At 47.1% G+C, this 13,941-nt stretch overlaps 1 long non-coding RNA gene across 1 annotated transcript in view; it reads right to left on the bottom strand.

Annotated features, from left to right (window-relative positions):
• Positions 1-13,941, bottom strand: part of LOC306815489 — an 89,508-nt gene that overhangs the window by 9,660 nt on the left and 65,907 nt on the right. The window lies entirely within an intron of this gene.

Below are 13,941 nucleotides of genomic sequence, written 5' to 3'. Positions count from 1 at the left end.
CTTTTTTAGAGGCCTTTGCACTCCACTGTCTCCAAAATCTTGGTTTTCTGCCCCAGTTCATCACGATATGGCTGTGGAAGATGCATGTGGCCCAGACAGAATTAGAATCATGGAAGCATTTAGGTTGGAAAATACCTCCAAGACCATCCAGTATTCCTTGATGCCACGAGATGAAATAATTGGATGCAAAAGCCAAAATTTTTTGGGGTGGAAAGTAAAATCCATTCTCCCAAGCCAGGAAGATGTGGAAACCACCAGCCAGGTGAGTTCCCAACAAGGATCACCAGGACCATGGATCACCAAGGCTCTGCCCAACGAGGGTCACTGGGGAGCATCCAATGGGGCCCAACAGAGGGGATGGAGCTGGAGCAGAGCACGAACCTCTTCCCACATGCGGGGCACTCACAGAGCTTCCCTTACCCGTGCCCCCATTGGTGCTGGGTCACGGCAGAGTTCTGGGAGACACACTGGGGACACTGTTAGGGTGTCTCCCTGGTGTGGATCCGCTGGTGGGTGACGAGGGTGGAGTTTTTCTTAAATCCCTTCCCACAGTCAGGGCAGGTGAAGGGCCTCTCCTGTGTGTGAATCTGCTGATGCCTGAGCAGATGGGATCTCTGCTGAAACCTCCTCCCACACTCAGGACACTCATACAGCTTCTCCCCAGTGTGGATCCTCTGGTGGACAATAAGGTTGCATCTCTGGCTGAAGCCCTTCCCACATTCTGAGCACTTGTAGGGGCTTTCCCCAGCATGCATTGCCTGGTGCATGATCAGGCGGGAACTGTCACGGAAGCTCTTCCCACATTCCCCACACACATAGGGTCGTACCCCAGTGTGGATCATCTGATGGCGGGTGAGGTTGGAGCTCTTCCTGAACCCCATCCCACATTCCCCACACTCATATGGCCGTTCACCGGTGTGGATCATCTGGTGGTGGATCAAACTGGAGCTCAGGAAGAAGCTCTTCCCACATTCCCCACACACATACGGTCGTACCCCACTGTGGATCCTCTGGTGGTGGGTGAGTTGGGAGCACATTCTGAAGCCCATCCCACATTCCCCACACTCGTAGGGCCGTTCCCCAGTGTGGGTCCTCTGGTGGTGGGTGAGTTGGGTGCGTGTCCTGAAGCCCATCCCACATTCCCCACACTTGTAGGGCCATTCCCCAGTGTGGATCCTCTGGTGGTAGTGCAAACTGGAGCTCTGGTTGAAGCTCTTCCCACATTCCCCACACTTGAAGGGCCGTTCCCCAGTGTGGGTCCTCTGGTGGCAGATCAGGTGGGAGCTGACACTGAATCCCTTCCCACATTCCCCACACACGTAGGGCCGTTCCCCAGTGTGGATCCTTTGGTGGACATTCAGGCTATTGCGGCAGCTGAATCCCTTCCCACATTCTCCACACTCGTAGGGCCGCTCCCCAGTGTGGATCCTCTGGTGGTAGATTAAACTGGAGCTCTGGCTGAAGCTCTTCCCACATTCCCCACACACATAGGGTCGTTCCCCAGTGTGGGTCCTCTGGTGGACGTTCAGACGGGAGCTGCAGCTGAAGCCCTTCCCACATTCCCCACACTCATAGGGCCTTTCTCTGGTGTGCACTCTCTGGTGGCGGGTCAGGTCAGAGGTGTCTCTGAATCCCTTCCCACATTCCCCACACTCGTAGGGCCGTTCCCCAGTGTGGATCCTCTCGTGGACGATCAGGTGGTAGCTGCAGCTGAATCCCTTCCCACATTCCCCACACTGGTAGGGCTGTTCCCCAGTGTGCACTGTGAGGTGCCGGATCAGGTCAGAGGTGTTTCTGAATCCCTTCCCACATTCCCCACACTCGTACGGACATTCCCCGGTGTGGATCATCTGGTGGCGGATCAAAGACAAGCTGCTGTGGAATCTCTTCCCACATTCCCCACACTCGTAGGGCCGTTCCCCAGTGTGCACTGTCTGGTGGCGGATCAGATCTGAGGTGTTTCTGAAGCCCTTCCCACATTCCCCACACTCGTAGGGCCGTTCCCCAGTGTGGATCTTCTGGTGCCGGACCAGGCCAGAGCTCGTGCTGAAACTCTTCCCACATTCCAAACACCGAAGGGACTTTTTGCCATCATGAAGCTGCTCATGGACCCTCAGCTCAGAGCTCTGGCCACATCTCTGGCTGCCTGCCTGGCCCAGGTTGGGTCTTTCCTCCTCAGATCCCCATGATCTGCGTTTGCAGCCCCTCCTGGTGCGGGATCTCTGTGGCTTTTCCTCCCTGTTGGATTCCTGCACTGTGGAGCTGCTGCAAACGGCCTCTTCCATGAGGTTCTGCTGTGGGGATTTGTCCTCCCTGGTCTCCATCCTCAGCTCCTGGTCTGGGAAAGGAAGGACAAGGAGAGGATGGGATTTGCCCCTGTGCCAGAGGGAAGGGGAAGGAGATGCCCCCAATCCTCCCCAGCAAGACAGAGGGGCAAAGGGGCAGTGATTTCCTCCTCACCTGCCTGGCTGTCCTGGGGCATTTTCTTCTTCCTCACAGCCTTTTCCTCCATCTGGATAAGACTTGGGAATGGAAAATCTTGGTTTGGGGGAAAAACGACATGAGTGATATGACTTTGAAGGTCCTGCTGTCTGAGTGCATCTCTAGAAATGCCAAGGTTGTCTAGAGTCCATAAAAACCTCCAAAAATCACTAAGGAGCACAAAAACACTCTCCCAGGAGATCCCTGTTCGCACTGTCCTCACTTTGGGGTTATGGAGGTCCCTGTTCTCAGAGCTCCTGGGGACCCATGGCTCGTGGGGATTCCCCCTCTCCTGGCTCCTGCTCAGGCACGCTGAGGGAGTTTTGTGGGTCCCAGGGCTCATCCTGTCCTGATCCTGAGTCGGGTCCTCCCACTTCAGGCACTCAGGGCTTCTTCCCCCGTTCCCTGCCAGCCCTTCCAGGCTCGGGGGGCCCGCACCCCACTCATCTCCCGGCTCCACCTCCCCTCCAGGCTGCCGGGGGTCCCCCAGCTCTGCTGTCGCCCCTCTCCCCACGCCGGGGCTCCCGCCTTTCATCCCCCGCCTCTCCCGGGGATCCCCAAAACCGATGTCCCGCCCCGCCGGGACCGGGCCATCGCCACGTGGGCCCCTTCAAATCCCCCCAAGGGGCATTTACGGCTCAGCTTTGGATTCCTGCAAGAGCCAGAAACATCCCCTCCTCACATCAATAAAACAATCCCTCTCCCACGGACACCCAAATATATTTGCGACTCTATTCCCGAATCTGCGAGGCACAAACACCACCCCCCATCCCCCAAAAATCCGAAACCCAATTGAAACAGGGTATTTAAGTGTTAAATAGAATGAAGAGTAGAACGAAGAGTAGAACATATTAATAACATATAATGTTATTATATGAAAGGGGCTCCTCTTCGTAAAAGTGCAGAGTCTGGAAAATATCACAACCGAGAGACTACAGCGCACGCGTAGAAAGACAAGGTGAAAAGTTCAACAGCGACGGAGACTGCTGTTCTTTCTCATTTTCAGCCCACCGACTCATCATCTAGAGACCACCGACCCAATGAACTACGCAGCCGCAATGAATATGCAACTGATTTCCATACGGAGCGGGGAACAGGCGGGGCCGATAATCAATATGTATAGGCGATTTAGAATATGCATGACCTTCCTAGATAAATGGAAGATTAGAAATCATGCAAGGTACCCAGGATTTGGGAAGATGCTCTCCCCCTGCGACTAGCGCTGAATAAAATACCTACCTACTCCACAACTTTATAAGTTCTGAAGTTTATTTGCGTGCTTCACAACCAGCCGTGCCGGAGCTGCCGCGATAGCCCCGGGCCGAGCTTCCCCTCCGCGCTCACCCGCGGGATGCAGGAATGCGATGCTGCCGGGGCCAGCGGAGCTGCGGGCTCAGCGGGCTCGCCCTGCAGCACCGCGATTCTTCGCCTGCGCCCGCTGCCCCTCTCCCGGCTCCTTCTGCTCCTCCTTTTCCTCTCTCCTCCCCTTCCCCTCTCTTCCTCTTCCTCCCGCTGCTCCCCTGCTCGCATCCTGGACCCCCCTTTGCCACACCCTGTGCCCCACGGCCGCCGCAGCAGCGGCTGTTGGGGAGGGGGCAGCACCCCCTTAGCCTGCAGGGGAGACAGAGCAACTGAGAGTTAGGAATCGAGCATCGAGAAATGCTTGGACTAGAAGGGGGCTGACAAAACCCTATGTTTGCTGGAATTTACGGTGCTTACAAGAACCGGGGAGAGCAAGGCTGCAGGATAAGATAAAGAGCTGGGGTGGGCGAACAGGATGCAAGGACAAAGGCACCACAGGATAAGGGGGATTCTCCAGATCCCTGAACCAAGAAAACTGGTATCAAAGTCCAGAAGATAACCCAAGGACTAAAAAGAGAATGATCAAGGTGACGAGATGAAAAGTTCAACTAACAGGAAAACTGTCTACTTCATCCCCAGACGATCCAGGAGAGCGACCAACAGGAGCCGTGCGCAGCTGCAAAAAGCCGTGGAGCTTATTTTAATACAAAGCAGGGACAGGCAATGTATATGTATTAGGTGTATTGCGCAATTCTAATTTGAAGAAAAATAATAAAAAGAGAAGTGTATGTCGTTTCTTTTAAAGTAACATAGGCTATTAAAGTGTATTTGTAATGAATAAATTACCTACTTAATTCAATAACACACAATACAAACACCTACTAATAATGCACCATTTACCAGCACCAACAATCTATGAAAGTTAAAAACCACAAATCAAATTAAAAATAATAGAAAAAAAGAGTTTAAACCACAATCAATAACCACAGATGCTCTCTAAAAAACAAACAAAAAAAATAACCACATAAAATAAATCCTAAAATATAAAAAATAATTTATAAAACTGTTTGAAAATACATAATAAGTCTACAAATAATCAACAAGCTAATAAATTAAAAAATATATCTCCCAAACGACAAGTGTACTCTTAGCTATATACCGAACACCCAATCATTTTTGCCTTTTATTATTTGTCTCTTATTTTGTTATATTAAACCTTTTAAAATCAAAGCAAAGTAAAAACCTTATTTTCCACGCTGTACACGGAGGAGTCAGCACTGAGCAAATTGTTCAGTTTGGGCTCTGCAGCTGCTGATTCCCATCCTCAGCTCTTCCCTGTTTCTTTTTCTTTGTTTTCCATTTCTCTACCTCACATTTCTTGTTCAAATCCATGTTCAATCAAATCTGTAAGTTGTGCTTTTATGGTCTCATTTGTACCTTCACTGGGCTCGAGGTGTCTCTCCCTGCTGGGATTTGAACCCATGGGCAGGGTCCCTTCTCACCACCATCGTTCTGGGATTCTGTCAGGGTCGCTCTTTCCTTTTCTTCTTCCCTCTGCTTTGAGCTGGGAAAATATCCAGCATGTTATAAATCCATATTATGATACTGGCTTTTGGCAAAGATGAAAAGGAATGCTATATGTATAATGTTAAAGTAACTCTGCTATAAAGATATCGTTTTTATTTCTGGTTTTAACTATGCTTAGACATTATAGTGAAATAGCTGATATAGTCATGCTTGTGGGAATTGAACTGCCTGCTTGGTTGGGATACCATCCAATGGATGGATGATGAAGACCCCTGCTACAATCAGCACCTAGTAAGGACCAAAGCCCAGGCTGGAGGTGATAATAAGAATGGACTAAAACCACAGCCAGGAAATGTGCACACTCTAAAAAGGCAAACCAAAGGAAAAGCCATGCTAAACAGTTCTTGGAACATGTAAACTACTTTGGTGGAAATTGGGAGGGGTTGGCCAAGTATCCCAAGGCATATGATATATATAATATAAGACAGTATAATATAATATAATATAATATAATATAATATAATATAATATAATATAATATAATATAATATAATATAATATAATATAATATAATATAATATAATATAATATAATATAATATAATATAATATAATATAATATAATATAATATAATATAATATAATATAATATAATATAATATAATATAATATAATAGTTCCATTCTGGGGTTTCTCCTTTGCCCCAAGATCACCCCAGAGGGACATGAAGGTGGTTCAAATCCTGGTTTTCCCTGAAGCAGCTGAAGAGAGATTGCCGGAGACAGTTTTCTCTTTTTCCAAGGATTGTTTATTATTTCTTATCTCTGGGACATTTTGCCTGGCCAGCAGCAGTCTGCTCAGCCTGGCATCCATGGTGGAATCTGCCTGGTGAAGGCAGGGCTTATCTTATATAGTTAGTACTATGTATTACATGTTTACAAAATTTTCCCAATACAATACAATTTTATTAAATGGTCCAGCCCTGACCCCATCCAATCCAAGAGTGCCAACGTGTCACCCAGCATGGATGACAGGGAGAAGAAGGAGGTAAAGGTGTTCACCCCCCAAATTCTCCATCTTGGCCAAGTGTCCCTTATCATAAATATTCCCAAAAGTCTATTTATCTACGTTCTAACAATCTAATTGACACTTCACTAATTTTGGCAGCTTGTTTCCATTCTCCTTGTGCTGACAACTTCCCCCAGGGGTTAGAATTCAGCACCTGGGACACCAGGGTCTCACTCAGAGGTCTTTGAGACCCTTGCCAGGGGGGTTTGGAGACCCCCAAGGAGGCCAAGGGTACGCCATGGGCTCCCACATATCATATCATATCATATCATATCATATCATATCATATCATATCATATCATATCATATCATCATATCATGTTATATGATAATATAATGTAATATCATATAATAAATGGAAACAACTGCTATCCAAAGGCCACGGTATAGAGAAGTTGGAAAATTATGATATCCGTAATTGGTGGATAACCAGGTACAGAAGCACACCTCATAGAAAATTGGTAACTGCACTACAGGTGAGAGCCAATGTGCGCCGCACAAGAGAGGTCCTGGCCAAGGGCACTCGTGAAAACCTGTAAATATTGTGGTGCTGATAATGAAACAACAGCCTGTATTATTATACTCAAAAAAACAGGAATAAAGGCACAAAAGGACACATCTGTGAGCTGTGAGGCTAAAAAGAAGAATTGGACTGTATTTCAAGAGACGATGACAACGAGTTATACAAGCCAAATTTGATCTTTGTTGAAGGAGGAAAGGCATTCATGGTGAACATGACAGTCAGGTACAAGCACTCCAACTCCTCCTTGAAAGTTGCTGCCAGTGAGAAGGTCAAGAAATATCAGTGCCTTCACAAACTCAAGGTCTTACAAATACAGAAATGTATTTGTAGACATTGAATTTTTGGGATTTCCTGTAGAAGCGCAAGGAAAGTGGTATGAGACAAATTCTTCTGCTGTTTGCCCTAGGTCTCTCTAAGATGAGGCAAGGGAAGACTCCCTGGTCCCAGAGCATCCAGAGCGCTGCTCTCCTCCATTAGTTTGGTATGTACTTTTGTGGACAAAGCTCGATGGATTGTTTCTGTTCATGAAAATAAAAAATAAGGCTGAACAGCATTGATGGACAGTGGGTAGGACATGTTGGAATAATTAAATCCTTCCAATAATACCATGTTGACCACTGTCCATATTTGGGATAAATTTACTAATTTGTCCAGGTGGATGGGCCACCTATACTTAACCGGGAAAAGAAAATCTATAATCATATATATTTAGCAAGAAGCCATGAATGATCAAGATTGGTTCCATCTTGTTAAGTCTGCTCTCCATAATAACGTCAGTAAGGTTTACTGAGGCATGCCCCCTCAAGCAATGGCAAAGTGGATTTATAACAGAGGCGGGATGTGCGGAAAATGACTTATGAAGAAGAAGGCAAAAAGAAGGACAAACTTTTGTTCTAAAATTTCTACTTTATTATATATATTACTCTATTCTGAAACTTTAAAATCTGAGTTTCATACTATATGATATTACACATTTTTATTTAAACTACATACTTATAATCTCGGTTTTATTATTTGGTTTTGGAAGTCTTTTCCATGGCCAGAGTTTAAGTGTTCTCTTGGGGGTCAGTGCTTGTCAGCACAGAAATAATAGTACAAGGGAAAATTTTCCAGTTTTGATCAAAAATATAGAGACAGAGAAAGTTGAAAAGCTTACAAAGTAAGCATTTGGGGGAAGGGTTCTGTTTGTGTCTCCACAGAGAGAGGACGGAGATGGTTGAAGCCTGCAGCAAGATTGGAACACCACAACATATAGCTTCAGTTGTCAAGGAGCAAATGACGGAAGTTCTTCAAGAACAACATGAAAAGATTTTTGCAAATTTTAAGAAGAAAAAGAATCCATCTAAAGGACAATGCTACGACTGTGGAATTTTTGGACATTTTGGGAAAAATTGTCCTCAATCCACAAAGACTTCCAAGCCACCAGAACTTTACCCTAGATGTCGCAGAGGAAGACATCTGGCAAGTGAATGTTATTCTTTGACGGATGTGGACAGAAAACCATTGCCACTGCCAAAAAACACGAAGTGCAGGACCATCTTGTGCTATGACAGAAATGATGGCAGTGCAACAAGGAACAGCAACAACACCGGCACAGACAATACAGTTGTCGGGGAGCGTCAATCTGACTCCCTCAGCAGGGTGTTAGGGGGCATCCCCTGTGACAGGGATTTGCTGCCCAGGGACGCAGTACATCCTGTCAGCTTCAAAAGTGACTTGTTTTTTTGAATGAAGAATCTGCATCTATACGTACAGGACTGAAAGCACCGTGCTGAAAGAGACAAGATTTTTTAATAATAGGCAGAGACCGGTGCAGCAATTTTGGACTGACAATGTATCCTACTGTTGTTTCAGCAGACTGCTTCGAAGAGATGACAATTTTAGCAAGGGCTCTTCGACCCCCATTGACAATTCCACAAAATACTCAACTGGCAAAAGCGATAGCTCTGCCATCGCATCCATTGGAGCATCAAGCAATGCTGGTGATGGGCGAAGGGCAGGCACACTACAATGACCATGTCGAAGTACACACGTTATGGTTGAAGTACATAACCCGTGAACAGCCAACTATTACTTGGGACTTGATATACCATAACAGGAAAACAACCATCACAGGGATGGTGAACACCGGACGTGACAGTGATTTCATATATTTTCTGACCTCGAGAATGGAACTTGATTGTACCTTTGGATCAAATCACAGGCATTGGAGGAAGTTCTGTATGCCTCCAAAGTGAAAATTCAATAACATTCACAGGACCCGGACAGAAGACAGCTATTACTCGTGTAAAAGCCATTCACTGTATGGGGAAGAGATCTCCTTTCACAGTGGAACATGTAACTGACAATGGATTTTTAGTAGGACTTACTGTGGCACTCGCCACTCCACACCGATACGTGGACTCTTTACCATTCCATTTAGTAGTGTTGGGAGAAGAAACACAGCTATATGGTTTGATTTTTCATTGGGACGAACACAAAAAAGACACTCTGTTAATTATAGAATGGGTTTTCCTATCTTACAGATCTCCAAGGACAATTCTTACAGATTCAGAAATGACAGTACAAGTGATAATAAAGGGAAGAACAAGGTTGATGACAATAATGGGCAAGGACTTTTCAATGAACAATGCGGCAAGGACCACAGATTTCTACAATACCAATGAATCAAAAAATGGATGAGGCAGCAGCTTGGCCTCAATCTCAACAAGTAACACCTTTGAACAGACTAATTCCTACAGAGACACACAGACCTGCAACAGCAGCTCAAGATACTTTAGTTGATTGGACAAATATTCGAATGGACTTGACAAGAAGCAGAAAATGTCCTGCAATTGGGACTGGTGAAATAGCCATGCCAGTGAATTATGACCCACAAGGACAAAACCAAAGATGGCAAAAATTAAATCATGATTTAGTTAAAAATTTTATTAAAGCAATTAGAAATTATGGACTGGGATCTTCATATTTTAAACCGTTTTTAAAAGGTATTCTCAATGAATATGACTTGACTTCATGTGACATGAAATCTCTTGTGTCATTGATACTTACTGACACACAAGGACTTATATGGGAGCACAGATGGAGAAGAGCTTTGAAGGAGCTGCGAAAGAAATACCAAGGTGGTGCTCATGCTAACCTCACCATGGCAGAATTAGCAGGAGACCCTCCTCACAATGATCCAGTACAACAAGCCGCCAAGATTCCAAGGGGAGTGTTGGCAGACATCAAGGAAAAAGGATGTGAACTTCTCTTCAAACAAGATTTAAAAGATTTAAGGACTGACAGTGAAAAATGATTGTTTATATGCTGTTGTATCTTATTTTTTGTCAACTGTATTAGGTGAAAAAGAGGATTTACCAGTGATGCAGCCAAGGGAGACTGTTTGGGAAAGTTTAGCATGGACAGTGGGGTTGGAAACAATTTGTTTGAGGCATTCCAGGCAAAAAAGCCATTTTCAACATGTCTGGTGGGATTGACAGTGAAAGAATGGTCCATTCAGGAGGGCATCCCTTCATGGGTGATGTGAGTTGTGACAACTCCTGTGAATGGATGGCATGTGTGGGTTCAATTTCTCCCTGTGGCTGTTTTCAAACCAAAAGAATTAGAAATTTTTGGTTCAACAATGGATTTTGGAATTGTATGTGATATTTTAGGGGTGAAAAAGAACCAAACAATGGATGTTGCTCCTAATTAGAATGTATATAGCAATTATATTGTAGTCTCAAACAAACCATCCTTGAACAAAGCTGTGAAAAGGGCTCTGGACAAAACCGTGAAGGAGGTCTTTTTGGTGCAAACAGAGGGGGGAGATGTGGGAGTCCAGGGTTTTTTCCTGGCTCCTTTGGGGGTGCAAAAACCCCCCTGGCAGACCCCTCAGAGACCCCTGAGTGCTGCCCAGGAGCTGCAGGGGCTGGATTTGGCTCCTTGGGAGAATCTGCCCACATTGAGAGAAGAGACACAGAAAATAATGATGAGTAGAGTGTAAATTAGAATGTTAGAACGTAGATAAATAGGTTTTCTTGAATGTTTATGATAAGGGACACGTGGCCAAGATGGAGAATTTGGGGGGTGGACACCTTTTCCTCCTTCTTCTCCATGTCATCCATGTTGGGTGACACGTTGGCCTCTTGGATTGGTTGGGGTCAGGGCTGGACCATTTAATAAAATTGTATTGTATTGGTAAAATTTTGTAAACATGTAATACGTAGTACTAACTATATAAGATAAGCCCTGCCTTGACCAGGCAGATTCCACCATGGATGCCAGGCTGAGCAGACCGCTGCTGGCCAGGCAAAGTGTCCCATAGATAAGAAACAATAAACTGTCCTTGGAAAAAGAGAAAACTGTCTCCGGCAGTCTCTCTTTGGCGGCTTCAGGGCAAACCAGGTTTTGAACCACCTTCATGTCCCTCTGGGGTGATCTCGGGGCAGAAGAGGAACCCCAGACTGGGACACCCCACAAGCAAGGTGCAGGGTATTACAGCAAGGAGGATGTTCTGTCAGATCCCCTGGAAGGAACCTCCACTATGTATGCCCAGGAAAGAAATAATAACCAGGGCTAGAGGGGCCCTGCCTCTAGCCAGGGAGAGGCATGGGATGACAGGATCTATTGGATAGTGTGGGTGCGATGGCCTGGCACGTCAAAGCCACAGAAACATAAAATGTTAGTTGATACTGGTTCACAATGCACCCTGATACCATCAGAACATGTGGGGAAGGTACCTGTTTCCATTGTTGGGGTGACGGGGGGATCACAGGAATTCACTTTGCTGGAAGCTGAGATTAGCCTGACAGGGAAGGGCTGGCAGAAACATCCAATTGTAACTGGCCCAGGGGCACCGTGCATTCTAGGCATAGACTTCCTCAGGAACGGCTACTACAAAGACCCAAAGGGGTTCAAGTGGGCTTTTGGAATAGCTGCTGTAGAGACAGAGAGCATTAAGCAGTTGAACACCTTGCCTGGACTGTCAGAAAACCCCTTTGCAGTAGGACTCCTGAAAGTGACTGAACAACAGGTGCCAATTGCCACCATGACCGTGCACCGCTGGCAGTACCGGACAAATCGAGATGCTGTGATCCCCATCCACAAAATGATCCGTGATCTAGAGAGCCAAAGGGTGGTCAGCAAGAGCCACTCACCCTTCAACAGTCCTATCTGGCCTGTGCAGAAATCTGATGGAGAATGGAGACTGACTATGGACTATCGGGGATTGAATGAAGTGACTCCACCGCTGAGCGCTGCCGTGCCGGACATGCTGGAACTCCAGTACGAGCTGGAGTCCAAGGCAGCAAGGTGGTATGCCACCATTGACATTGCAAATGCATTCTTCTCCATTCCTTTGGCAGCAGAGTGCAGGCCTCAGTTTGCTTTCACCTGGAGGGGCGTGCAGTACACCTGGAACCGACTGCCCCAGGGGTGGAAAGCACAGCCCCACCATCTGCCACGGACTGATCCAGGCTGCACTGGAAAAGGGTGAGGCTCCAGAACATTTGCAGTACATCGATGACATCATTGTGTGGGGGAACACAGCAATGGAGGTGTTCGAGAAAGGAGAGAAGATCATCCAGATTTTACTGGGAGCCGGTTTCGCCATTAAAAAGAGCAAAGTCAAAGGACCTGCCCGAGAGATCCAGTTCCTGGGAGTGAAGTGGCAGGATGGACGGCGCCAGATCCCCACTGAAGTCATCAATAAGATCACTGCAATGTCCCCACCAACAAGCAAGAAGGAGACACAAGCTTTTCTAGGTGCTATCGGCTTTTGGAGAATGCACGTCCCTGAGTACAGCCAGATTGTGAGCCCTCTCTACCAGGTCACTCGCAAGAAGAACGATTTCCATTGGGGCCCTGAACAACAGCAAGTTTTTGCCCAGATCAAACAGGAAATCGCTCATGTAGTGGCCCTTGGCCCAGTCAGGACAGGACCAGAGGTAAAGAATGTGCTCTACTCTGCAGCTGGGAACCATGGTCTGTCCTGGAGCCTTTGGCAGAAGGTGCCTGGTGAGACCCGAGGCCGACCCCTGGGATTCTGGAGCAGAAGCTACAAAGGATCTGAAGCCAACTACACTCCCACAGAGAAGGAAATCTTGGCTGCCTATGAGGGAGTTCAAGCTGCCTCAGAGGTGATTGGCACAGAAGCACAACTTCTCCTGGCACCCCGACTGCCAGTGCTGGGGTGGATGTTCAAAGGAAAGGTTCCCTCTACTCACCATGCCACCGACGCCACATGGAGCAGGTGGATTGCCCTCATCACGCAGCGCGCCCGTATTGGTAACCCAAATCGCCCTGGGATTTTGGAGATAATTACGAACTGGCCAGAAGGTGAAGATTTTGGTCTCGCTGATGAAGAGGAGCAGAAGCAAGTGACCCGGGCTGAAGAAGCTCCACCGTACAACCAGCTGCCAGCAGATGAAACACGCTACGCCCTTTTCACCGACGGTTCCTGCCGCATTGTGGGGATGAACCGGAAGTGGAAAGCTGCCGTATGGAGCCCCACACGACAGGTTGCACAAGCTACTGAAGGAGAAGGTGGATCGAGTCAACTTGCTGAACTCAAAGCTGTTCAGCTGGCCTTGGACATTGCTGAGAGAGAGAAATGGCCAAAGCTCTACCTTTACACTGATTCATGGATGGTAGCCAATGCTCTGTGGGGTTGGCTGGAAAGGTGGAAAAAGGCTGACTGGCAACGTAGAGGAAAACCAATCTGGGCTGCTGATGAGTGGAAAGACATTGCCACTCGGGTAGAGAAGCTCCCCGTGAAAGTCCGTCATGTGGATGCCCATGTTCCCAAGAGTCGGGCTAATGAAGAACACAGGCACAACAAGCAGGTAGATCAGGCTGCACAGATAGAGGTCTCAAAGACAGACTTAGATTGGGAACACAAGGGGGAACTGTTCCTGGCTCGATGGGCCCACGATACCTCAGGCCATCAGGGCAGAGACGCCACCTATAAGTGGGCACGAGACCGAGGGGTGGATCTAACCATGGACAGCATCTCTCAGGTTATTTATGACTGTGACACGTGCGCTGCCATCAAACAGG

The sequence above is a fragment of the Erithacus rubecula genome (genome assembly GCF_903797595.1).
Source record: "Erithacus rubecula genome assembly, contig: scaffold_139_arrow_ctg1, whole genome shotgun sequence".
NCBI classification, from domain to species: domain Eukaryota; kingdom Metazoa; phylum Chordata; class Aves; order Passeriformes; family Muscicapidae; genus Erithacus; species Erithacus rubecula.
This window is presented reverse-complemented; position numbering and strand designations above follow the sequence as displayed.